The 13,328-nt window shown below is 36.1% G+C and overlaps 1 protein-coding gene across 2 annotated transcripts in view; it reads right to left on the bottom strand.

The window, feature by feature from the left end:
• Positions 1–13,328, bottom strand: part of LOC149085030 (focal adhesion kinase 1-like) — a 174,747-nt gene that overhangs the window by 116,643 nt on the left and 44,776 nt on the right. The window lies entirely within an intron of this gene.

The raw sequence follows: 13,328 nt of genomic DNA, 5'->3' as shown, positions 1-13,328 counted from the left end.
TGCATGCTTGCGAAGCCTCTGGTAGGGTTATCCAAGATATTTCCCATCCACCTTCAACCTTCTTCTAACCCCAATTACCTGGTGATGGGAGCACTGGAAGGTTGCGACCATCATTTGAGCCCAGCAGTAACCAGCCTGGTAGAAAGCTCTCTTTGTATGCTGAATGAGAGCATCTTGTGGAAGAGGCAGATTCTAAATTGCTCATCCTCTCTGAGTAAGCAGGTGTTTTCTTGCATCATTTACACATTCATTGCTGCTAGTACTGTCATATAGCAAAACTATAAATCTCTCCAATGATTTCAGCATATCTTGTACAGTCTGTTGAGTATGTCTGTCAGCGAATGCATGAAAAGTGGCAGTAATATCTTGATATGCGTTCCAGGTATCCCCTTTGGTCCTTTTGCCTCTTCCTTCAAAGAAGAATATTGTGTCGCACCCAGTTATTGCGTAAAACAATGGTAAGGCAGTACAATGATCACGACCCAAAGATTTTGCCAAGTCATGCGCTGCAAAGATGTGGTAGTTCTTTCCCACTCCAAAAGCAACCCATATTTCCTCAATGTTTAGACACTGTGCTGATAAGATGGCAAAACTAAAACATCGGTGTACACAGTGCACATTTCGGCTTTGGTATATCCTTGCTGCACAGCATCACATAAATGAAGTAGGATTCGAGTGTCAGCTTCTTTGGGTGTTCATGGAGCCAGTCTCAAGATATCTTGACAATTAATAGTAAGAACATTGCTACCAATTATGGTAATCACCTGCTTATCAGTGGAAATAGCTGCTAAGGTTGTAGCCAAGAAAGAACCAGGGAACAATACTGGGAAGCACCTTTACATAGAGCTGAAAATCTATTTGTATTGCTCTAACAAAAATCAACAAAAGGAGTTCTAGTTATAGAACGATAAACCAGACTCTAAATTGGGCACATAAATCAACTCTTTCTTTACACCACACTTCAAATGACTTAACTTGAATGCTATCCTCTATGTCAGGGGTGGCCAACTCAGGGCACATGTGCCAGAATTGGCACGCAAACACTTTTCAAAAAGTAAAGAAATCCTACTCCCTTTTTCGAAGAAATTGTCTCAAATTTTTAAACAATCCTTTTCTCAAGATGGGATTACACTATAAATATTTTGTAAAAGTTATTTTATAAAACTTGGAAAAATTGCAACCAATAAGCAAATCAGTTACATTCGAGAGAATGTAACCAATAGCCTTATTTGTGGTTTTTTTCAAGATTTATAAAAGATCTTTATCAAACTTTTATAGTGTAATCCCGTTTTTATGAATGACGGTCTTGTAGGCTGCCAAACCCTATATTTAGTATGGTAGCACTCTTAAAATAATAACTATATGATGACTTTCTATTCAATATGAATTCTATTTGGTCTTCATCATTGAGCATAGTTGCTGAACATTGCATATTCATGAGATTCAGGATCGCTCACATGGGAGACATGAGCATTGTAAATACAACTGTATTGCACATCTATGAATTCAAGGAGGAGGGAGGCAAGCCCTCTTAGAAAGTTTATTGGGAGTGGTGATGCTAAGTACCCTGAGTGCACAGGTTCCTATGGTGTCTATGTCTAACATGGTATAGGTGAGATGAACTTCCGAATGTTTTCAACAGCTGGCTGATGCGAAGATGAATTTAGGAAAGAGAAAATTCAACTGCCCTTGCGAGGAATCGAACCCACGTCCTCCCACTTGCCGGGTGAGCACCCTAGATCACTAGACTACAAAGGCTTTGCATTAGCCAGCTGTTGAAAACCTGTGTATGGATAGCAGAGAGTGACATTATCCTCGGATAAGATGGACTTCTACAGATATATGTGCATACACAATCTGCATTGCGATAATCAAATTTTTGATTCATTAATAAAAACAATTTAGAAGTAAAGGTTGACCAACGTAGGTAACATTTTTACAAAAGTGAAAGGACAGTCGAAAAATATTTTGCAGGATTGGCAAGAATGCTCGTGTCCCGTAAAACGGGACGTATGGCCTACGTAAAAAACATGTAGAATGGCATGCGCATCGAAAATGGTCTTGATTATGGCACAGCTGGGAAAAAAAATTGGTCACTCCGGCTCTATGCGTTGGCTGTAGTCAATGTACGCCTCTTGCATAAGTAAATATAGGTTGCTGGCTGTGATTTGATGAGCCCTGCGGGTAAGAGTACACAAAACCCTTTACAGATGAATCCCCCTTTTCTTTAAAGAAAGGTTAATATGAAAATACAATGAGTGCAATATACACCAATGCACACATATTTATAACATCAATTCATGCAAAATCACATATATGCTATAAACATCATCAAATAACAATAAAAAAGAGCACACAAAAATATTCAGAGGCTGCCATTTTGAATGTCCGCTATTACTTTAATAGGGAAAATCTACGATGGCCTCATATCCAAAATTAAATCTTTATATATGTAGTATATGTACCCCAAGTTGTATGCTTCTATCATTAAAGGCACAATTTTTGCAAATTATTTCACCTATCTGCCGTACTAACCTATATTTAGAGAAAAATGTATTATTTACTTGTTAATATTAGTTCTAATACTATTCATATTAGTCGTAGATCAGTTTTTATCTTTTTTATAGCGCTCTTTGGTGTTTTAAAAAACTTACCTTTAAAATTTAGGGCAGTACGTGGAACGAACTACACGATTTTCCATAGAAAACTACGTGAAATCGCATTTCGGCTTACGAACTGGATTCTGGAACGAATTATTTTCTTTAGTCGAGGTATCACCGTGTTTCAAATACAACTTGAAATCGTCGGAACAATTTATGGTTCATTTACTTTTTATTTTTACGGTAAAAGATTTCCAGAGAAAAATAGTCGGGACAAATGATCCCGTGATCTAGACCTATTGAGAAGGTAAAAGCATCTGTATATTTATAAGCCTGTGTGGTAAGAGAATCACTCTTGTAATGAGAATTTCACGCCACTCCATATGGCAAGGGCGTAGCGAGGGGGGGGGGGACTTAGGGGTCTGGTCCCCCCCGGAATGTGAGGAAATGACCGAAAAAAGGGAAAAAAATGGCCAAATCCATTGTTCTGTCACTTTGGTCCCCCCCCCCCCGAACGAAATTTCTGGCTACGCCCCTGCCATAATATTCATAATCGAACACAATTCTAACTGATCAAACAAAAAATATAAATCGATTTTATTAAAGGCGATTGATAAGAAGACATTTCTTATCATTGAAACGAACACAACCCAAGAAAAAAATAAAGTAAATAAAACGGAGAAATATAGTACAACCTCTCTATGAGGCCAACACTCCGTCCCTACGAAAATTAGTCCTACGGTCAGGTGGCACTTCAGAGATGCTTTATCGTCTTCTTTCATGCATGCACACGAATTTTAACGCAACTAGAAAAAAAAAGGGGGTTTTTTCCCTTGCAAGTCCAATGAAAATGATCGAAAATTCTGGCAGTACGCCATTCAGGGCAAGAGAAACCATCGTTTCAGTTCTCTGCGCCAGCTTCTATCAGCAGTTCCGCTGCTTCTTTCGATTAAACTATATAATAAAAAAATCTCACTTATTGTGTATATATGATGAGCGTTAAAAGCCTACACTCATCTAGCAACTTCTTACGATTGTGGGTGAAGTTTAATAACTGGGAAAATAGAATATCAATGAGTAGATGCATGATCCAACTCAGAAGCTTGAAAGAAAGAGTTTAATCCAATCGTGAAGTAACGTTGTACGTTTATTAAAAATCAGTGATTTTCAACTTGATTGACACTAGTAAATATATTGTGTCTGCCTAATTGGGAAAACTGGCACTTGAAATTTTGAAAGTGTAAGCAATTTTCAAATGAAAGTGTAAGCAATTTTAAATCACTATTTGGCTAGTATTTTTTTACAGCATTTATATACTTTTGATACATTCAAGAAAATTGTTCTAGATCAAAAAGAGGGATTTCATTTTTTTTGCTGGGAAAAGAAAATTTCGTGAGTTCGGCATCTTTAAAGTTTCTTGAGAAATACATCTTAACACATTGTTGACGATATGCTGCGAAACAAACCAAATGGCACGATAGTTATGGGAATACCCCTCTCGCGAAATGAATCGAACCTCAGTTTCCACGTACTGTATTTTCAGTATACGTTAGAACCTCCATTTACCGCAGAATCGGGTATATCCACAACCCGTCCTGGATTATAAATATCATATAGGAAGTTATGGTATATACAGGGCCGTCTTAAAAGTATCATGGGCCCACAGGCCAACTGATTTTTTCTGAGGCCCTACCAAACAAATTCTCGAAAATTTCAACCACATATTTTTGTGAGGCCCCTCTTCGCTTGAGGCCCGGGTGGGTCCATGCCTTAAGGCGGCACTGGGTACATAGCGTCAGTCACGTCCCTTGCTATTTCATTAAATCGGGTAAAACTAACACCCTATAGATGAGGTAAACTCATCCTACAAGGGGTGTTGGTATAAAATCCACATTTTTAAATAAGCCTACCTCGCTGTGTTGCGGTGACGTTATAACGCAGGGATCATGCCTCCCAGGGTCAGAACCAGAGGGGGCGGCAGTTTTAGGTGGGAAGAAAGAACATCGCGTTAGGCTACGCGCAAATTGAGTCGCGTGCAGCGTTCACGAGTGGGCGGACCCGAGTGAAATGACGTCAACACGCCCCACGCGCGAGTGGATGCGCATATTGGAACACAGTTCATTCCTGGACTGACGCGAGTGGGCGAGCGTTTTCGGAAAGAAACGATTTCGTGGGGCCCGGAAACTTGGCATTTGAGAGGCTCCGGAGTCTAATGACCAATATATAATATCCCAAAGTTGGCATTAAAATGAAGACATAACATTAAATATAAACGGGAATGCTGAAAAATATCTATTAAAATACCGTTTATAAAAACGTGAATACAAAGAAATAATAAAAATCAGGATTGATGACAATTCGAAATTAATAATTAAAAAGCTATTGAAAATTCAGATTTTTCTGATTAATTATATTTCATCAATCAAGGAATAATTTATGAAAATTCAAAAGTAAAGGCAAATTATTCCGGGGGGGGGGGCGGAACTTGAAAAAACTAAAGGTGTATTTACATTAAATTAATGAAGATTGAAGATGGATAAAAATTAATGAAAATTGAAGGTTTATGAAAACTAATGAAAATTCAGAATGAATCACACAATAAAATTAAATAAAGATTAATATATATTACATAGTTAATTATTATTTATTATTATAAATTTGAATGAATGACAATTCAAAAATTAATGGAAAATAATCCCATAATGAATGAAAATTAAGAACTTGTGAAAAGTAAAAAAAAATGAAAGATCACAAGAAATATGATCACAATTTAAAATTAACAATTCCAAAACTGTTGAAAATTCATATTTAATGAAAAATAACTAGATTAATGAAACACCAGAATTAGTGAAATTAATAATTAAGTTTCAGATTTAACGAAACTAATTCCTCTATCCACCGATGAACTATCATAATTAATGAATATTCGGAATTAAAGCCGAATTCAGAAATTTAATGAAAATTATTTCGTAGGCTAATTAAAAAAAAAAGAAGATTTTTTTTCTCCAAAAATTGAAATTCTGGATGGATAAACATTAATCAAAATTCAGAATTTTTAAACAACCACACAATTAGTGTAAATTCGGTGTATCAATGAAAATTCCGAAATTAAAAATAACTCCATAATGAATGAAAATTTAGAGCTAATGAAAAGTCAAAACTAATGAAAAAAACTATAATAAAAATTCAGAAAGAAATAAAATAATATTCAGGAATTAATTAAAGAAATAACCGATAATACCGTGTTTGTAAATATCATTGATACGTATTACACAATATTTCATATGAGAATACGAACTCCATCAAAAAAAATTAGTTTATTTAAAAAAAAAACCCTTACCGAATAAACGAAGAATCGTGCACGTGCGATACGAAATTCTGCGGCCAAGCAACAGCGCCAACGAGTGCGCGATTAGCGCAGTGTCGCCTCACGTCTCAATTTGCGCCGTCCTTCTGATTTCCGTTGGCCGCTAAACAAAGTGCTGCTCTGCGTCGTGTCGGAAACGCTGCACGCGGCTCAATTTGCGCTTTGCCTTATAGAGTTATCGAATTTCAAAGTTTGGGGGGCGGGGGGGGGCGGCAAAAATCTTAGTTACGGTCCTGATTCCTCCGACGGCGTTTTCCATCTTCAATAATTGAGAAATGAGATAACTTTCAGTATTTCTCGTCAACAATGTGTGGAGTAAAAAACATACCGAGGTGTGACTAAAGCTTGCTACACATGTTCAGGTTGGTCTGCATAGTTATACCTAAACAGGCATACTTGAATAGTTCGGTGCGTCTACACTATTCAGTTATACCTATACAGGTACGTCAAATGAAGAAACAAATTCGATCAGGTAAAAAAAAACCCGCAGGTATAACTGGATGTATCGATATCAAACTCTTCAGATTTGTCTGTAATGAAACCTGACGTGAAGTTTGTTTCTGCGTAATGCTTGTTATGTGTAGTGCTGCCATCGGCCACCAGTTTTTCTAACTGCGAGTGAAGTGTAATGATTGAATAATTTATCGTTGTAGGTCTGTTGCTCTCTGTGGCGAGACTTTTTAAGCGGGAGATCGGCTCGCATTTGCGCCTCGAAGTTGGGAACCACAGGAAACCAACTTCAGCCGACCATCACTGCAGTGGGGTTCGAACCCGGATCCTCGCGATGCGAGTCCGTCATTATGACCACTCGACCACCACAGTGGCTGTACAGGTAAACCTGGACGCGTGTAGCGGAACTCAAAATTTTAAAAAAACTCCAAACTTAGGAAATGGTCGAGAATGACATCGAAAAATTTCGAATGGCGGAAATCTGATGTTGTGCGGATTATGGGACAATGAGAAACAAACTTTTCAAGCATTACGATTATTAAAAATGATAAGGGATTCCGAGTGAAATAAACCAACACCACCTATAGAACAAGGCCTTCGCACTAAGCTCGTCACGCCACCGAAGACGACCATTTCAGCTATTGCCATTGGATATAGCAGGCCGACGCATGCGATATCTTTACCTTTTTTGCAGTATATCCAATGGCTATAGGAGAAATGGCCTTCATTGACGTCACAAGCTTCATGCGGAGGCTTTGTTCTATAGGTGGTGTTGAATAAACACACAAAATCACGAAGGCAATTTGTTTCTACGATGTTTATTATCAAATAAAATGTTTCATAAACGCATCAAAATAAGCTGACTTTGCCAAATGCTATATTATTAAAAACATCTTTTCGAATGTAAGGCCTGTATTACACTATAAAAGTTTCATAAAATCCCTCTTATAAAACTTGAAAAATCCAGCCAATAAAGCTCATAGGTTACATTCGAGCAAATGCAACCGATAAGAGGCCGGGATTACACTATAAAAGTTTGATAAAAGTATTTTTATAAAACTTGAAAAATTCAACCAGTTAAGATCACCGGTTGGTTGCATTTGCTCGAATGTAACCAATGCGCATATTGGTTGACTTTTTCCAGTTTTATAAAAGATCTTTTATCAATTTGATAGTGTAATCCCGGCCTACTATGAAAGTTCGATAAAAGTACTTTTATAAAACTTGAAAATTGCCACCAGTAAGCTTATTGGTTACATTCTAGAAAATGCAACCGATGATCGTATTGGTAGCATTTTTCAAGTTTTATCAAAGAGCTTTTACAAAACTTTTATAGTGTAATGCCGACCCTAACTCAAGTTTTCCACAACACACATACTGTTTTAGCTCAACTGATCTCTGAATATCACTCCCCTAATGTCAAGGCTCGGAAATACACTTTTCTTTTTGCGTTTTCCTCTTTAGCTTCTACATAGCGTGATTTAGCCTTATTAACAATGGCGTCGAGCTTAATAGAATCTAAAAAGCCACAGGAAGGGCTCCGCTAGAAGGAAACGAAAGCACATTTCGCCAGAATTTCCGGCATTCACAACTATAATAGAACAGTCAAAACTCACCCTTGTGGGAATGCTATGGCAATTATGCATGTAGTCGCGTATTATATTTAATTAACATGTTCATGGATGTTTGAAACCTAAATATATTCATATTAAAAGCTCGAATATCGATAATGCGAAAGCAAAGGGAACAAAATTATTTTGTGGGTTAGCCGAATTCCGTATTTATCCGATAAACTTTGAAAAATCATTTATTCTATCCCGTCGAAGTTTCAATGATGACCGGTGACATCTCGATCAAGTTTGATAAATTTCACTACATTTTTTTAATTTAACCGATGATTATAAATAATTTCTAGTTAGGACAATTCATATGGAATATAATTTTTACCAGCGAATATTTGAAATTAGCTAATGAAGTTATATTTTCAGCGATATATATGAAATACTTTTCTTTTACAATGATTTTTGTGTAATTTTCAAAATGTAGTTCATTAACCCTTTTAAGCGGCACAGCAGAAATCATCAAACTTCCATTCTTCCGATTTTCAGCATGCGCAAACTAAGGGATATAGAGAAATTGTTCCATTGAGAAATCAACCTTACGAAATTTCTGGGCTTGTCAATGCTAAAATAAGAGGCTTTTACGGAGGCGAGATATCTCGTCAATGCTGTTTAAAGCTCAATATCACGATCATTGCATCAAAAATATTTTTATAAATCGTAATGTTAACGTGATGAAGTAACTTGTGGAGTTGTATAGATTTTAATAAAACTGATCAAAAATACATTTTTTATTATATAATACTATTATTAAATTAATGTGAATACACTTATATTAATTTGTGGTATAAGAACGAAATTCTGGATTTAAGGAAATATAAAAATTATTATCACAAAAAAAGCAACACACAATTCGGAATTGAATTTTCTCGAGGGATACTTCATCAGAACATGCCAGAATTTCCTCGTTAATGATGGAAGAAACACACCACCTATTTCGTCAGCTTGGACAGGCTTTATTAACCTCAGTCGTGAAAAAACTTTCAACACTTTACAACAGATGGCTCCCCAATTCGCATCCAAAGACCACTCGGACGCAGCAAATACAAAGGCGAACTCTTCGGACGACCAGACGTAAACATCACTCTTCATTCGTGTGAGTTCTGACCACGAGGTCCTGATGACGGCTCTCCATTGAAGAGCCGAAACGCGTCGACCATTCGACCGGTTGAATTTATTTGTCTTAAAAACGTGGCAATTTTTGTATAAAATAAAAAAAATAAAAATTATGTATGCGATTATTGGTTGTATTTTTCATGTTTCATAAAAAAACTTCCATAAAACGTTTATAGTGTAATCCCGGCCGTAGACATATTTCGATTATATTTTTACATATGTGATATAAACATATTTCGATTTTAACTTCAAATTGACAAAATTCTAGCTAACTTGCAATGATTGGCGACCGAAGCCAGTTATAGAAATGCCATCCTCTTTTGTCTGTAAAACATACTTTGGTGTGGTTTTAAAGTGTATCTAAAAAACTAATGCACAAATGAAAATATCTTGTTCCAAATCGGACGCTTTCAACCGTTTGAAACAGAGCTCTATGGTATAGTATACTATACGCGTTGGCGGATCAGGCGTTAAAGATTCTTAAACTACATAAGGCGCTATAATTCATACATAATTGACCATTTAATAATAGTTAGCCTTTTAATAACTCAATCACGTGTTTAAAAAAAACATTCAGATGAAGTCAATTTTTATTTTAGAAATTGACAAAAGAAAATTGATTTTTTTAAAATGTAAAATGTGTGAGAGAAAGAAGGTATGCATTGCAAAGTTTAAATATACAGCATATAAATAAATATAAATATTATATTATTAGTTTTGTATATAATGTTAGCTTTCTAACATACAGGGTGCATAGCAAACAGAGCGCACCGCAAATTATGGCGAACCGTTGATTCCAGAGCAGTGGTTCTCAACCTTTGGAAGCCCTCAGCCCAGTTGATTTCTTTTTTACGAGTGGAAATTAGTCTTGTGTATGATCGGGCTGGTCATACACAAGACTAATGGGAAATAAATGGGCAAAAATGAAACGGTGAACCACTCACGGCCCAGTTTGACTGATGCTTGGCGGTTGAGAGATGCTGTTCTAGGGGCATACTTTCAATTGGGAAAAATATCCAAATAACGTGTAGATCTCAGCTAAGTTATACTTCAAGAGGTTGTATAGTTGCTGAAATAAAAAAAAAAATGAACTTTTTATACGGGCACCCTGTGCTCAAAAACCCAGTTAAAACGTTGTTGCCCTGTCTCTCCTGTGGCCAAAAAAAAATCCACGTTTTTAAGTGCAATTATTCGCCTTTTCATTCGAAAAGGTTGGGAGGAAAAAAACAGCATAAATGCGGGTAAACCCCATATTTAATCACCGTATATTTATCACTTTTACATAACATATACAATATACTGATAGGTGTCGTCGTTTGAGTCAACTAACAATGCAATGCAGGAGTACTTGACAAGAATACACGAACAAGAAAAAGATACGACGAAGCAAGAGTAATAAACATTGATGAATATATATATAAATGGCAGATCTCAATATTTCCCTTATTAAATTATACATGCTATAGTTATTTGACAAAAACTTTGAGTCACCGCACGCAAATTTTGGCACGGCGGGGCCAAATATTTGATGCTATTTGAGCTTCATCAGCAAGTAAAACATTCTATAAAATAAGTATACTACGTACCTGGCACAATATTAGACAATTATTTTTAAATTTAAAACCCATCATTTTTGTCCTTCAAATGGATATGGTGATTTCATATATGACGAAAGGAAAAATCGAAAAGCTAGCTTTCATTGGAAGATGAATGTCTAACAGAAATAGCAGTATTTTGTGCACGGCCGATCTTTATCAAGTTGATTCTTAACAGTAGTTGGTTAACCTTAGTCGACCTTTGAACACTGTCTAAATACGGTGCTCGCCCATTATCTGTAAAAGGACGACTGTGTGTGTGGGGTCGCAAACCGAGAAAAATGAGCTACAATTCACAGAGAATGAGACATGCTCGAAACGCCCCAATGGGACCAGATGTTTAATACTTTCGTCGTAAAATATTCAGCTTTCAAAACGTGCATTGTGCTTATTTGCAAAGTGATAAAGACCACTTCCACTGCTTCTCAGACAAGAGAAAATTAATGTTTACATAATTCATACATGTATTACCTCCAACACACATAATTTGAAACAGTTATCGAAAATATTACATTCCATATCTTCTAGAAAAGATGTTACCTAACGTTTCATCGATAACTATGAAAAATAACCCATATATGATCCATGCCACCCCTAGTCCAATAATTTCAAAAGGTGGTCCGCGTACACTCCGAGAAGTTACTGGAGTGGCGGGGAGTGGTTCCAGAACAAATACAATAGAATAGCAATGAAGCAAATGACTGAGGCACAGCTGGGGTTGCTTGGTTCTTTAATATAACATCGACTCGTCCTATTTTTCTGTATAATCTGAATGAAAGATGTAGACAAGTTTATGTCCAGTTACAGTATACAGTGAATACTCGGTAAGTCGAATGTGCAGCGGCCGACCAAAAACTTCGAGTTATCGTTGGTTCGACTTATCGGAAATTCCGATTTTAGAGAGAGAGAAAATCAAACAAAATAAAATAACACGCTATTTACGAATATCGTATTAGTATAAAACAAGTCAAACTACTGGGGATCAGGGAATTCGGGGGGGAAAAAGTTATTCTAATTTAATCATATTGAATTTGAATATTTAGAAATAAACTAGACGTACATAGTGTATATTATGGAAACGGACGCATATATGATATTCGTATCAATCAAACGAATTATAAAGTTTTATGCAACATTATTTTCTGTCAAAAAATGCAGTGATTTTTGACTGCCTCTTTTTTATCCTCCTTTCGTTATAGTCATCCACTTTTTGCAAGCAGAAAAATGAATCTGCTAAATTCTATTGCTAAATCCAAAATTCTACTGCTAAATGCTAAACTCTACTACTAAATCCAAAATTCTACTGCTAAATGCTAAACTCTACTACTAAATCCAAAATTCTACTGCTAAATGCTAAACTCTACTACTAAATCCAAAATTCTACTGCTAAATGCTAAACTCTACTACTAAATCCAAAATTCTACTGCTAAATGCTAAACTCTACTACTAAATCCAAAATTCTACTGCTAAATGCCAAGTTCTATGGCTGAATGCTAAATTCCATTGCTAAATTCCATTGCTGAATGCTAAATTCTATTGCTGAATGCTAAATTATATTGCTAAATTTCATTGCTGAATGCTAAATTCCATTGCTAAATGCCAAGTTCTATGGCTGAATGCTAAATTCCATTGCTGAATGCTAAATTCTATTGCTAAATTCCATTGCTAAATTCCATTGCTGAATGCTAAATTCTATTGCTAAATTCCATTGCTGAATGCTAAATTCCATTGCTGAATGCTAAATTCCATTGCTGAATGCTAAATTCTATTGCTAAATTCCATTGCTGAATGCCAAATTCTATTGCTGAATGCCAAATTCTATTGCTAAATGCCAAATTCTATTGCTGAATGCCAAGTTTTATGGCTGAATGCTAAATTCCATTGCTGAATGCTAAATTCTTACTAAATTTCTTTGCTGAATGCTAAATTCTTACTAAATTTCTTTGCTGAATGCTAAATTCTTACTAAATTTCTTTGCTGAATGCTAAATTCTTGCTAAATTCTATCGCTGAATGCTAAATTCTTACTAAATTCTATCGCTGAATGCTAAATTCTATCGCTGAATGCTAAATTCTTGCTAAATTCCATTGCCGAATGCTAAATTCTATCGCTGAATGCTAAATTCTATCGCTGAATGCTAAATTCCATTGCCGAATGCTAAATTCTATCGCTGAATGCCAAATTAGGCATTAATAAATAAAAGTATGCATTTCAAACCTCAGATTAAAGGCCACCCCTCTATTACGGTCGAATTATTTGTCCCGCCGGTGTCCGCAAAAGAGAGGTTTTACTGTAATACCACACTAGAGATATTTCTAGTGTGGTGTCGATCCAACGTCGAAAACTGAATAACGATCAATTGCGCTATGATTAAGTTAAACGGTAGTTTAATAAGGTTTCACTTGCTAGGCAAAGTGAAACCTTATTAGTATTTTGTGAGCAGTATTCTATATCTCGATCTAACATGGTAGTGTGAGTTCACTTAGGGGCCGTTCAAGTATTACGTAAGCAAATTTTAAGCAATTTTTGACCCCCCCCTTGTCAACAAAAGTAAGCAAAATGCTGACACCCCCCCCCCCCC

This window comes from Pholcus phalangioides, unplaced genomic scaffold (assembly GCF_987345545.1).
Source record: "Pholcus phalangioides strain wild (caught in Gottingen) unplaced genomic scaffold, Ppha-v1.0 ptg000007l_1, whole genome shotgun sequence".
In the NCBI taxonomy this organism is placed as follows: Eukaryota; Metazoa; Arthropoda; class Arachnida; order Araneae; family Pholcidae; genus Pholcus; species Pholcus phalangioides.
This window is presented reverse-complemented; position numbering and strand designations above follow the sequence as displayed.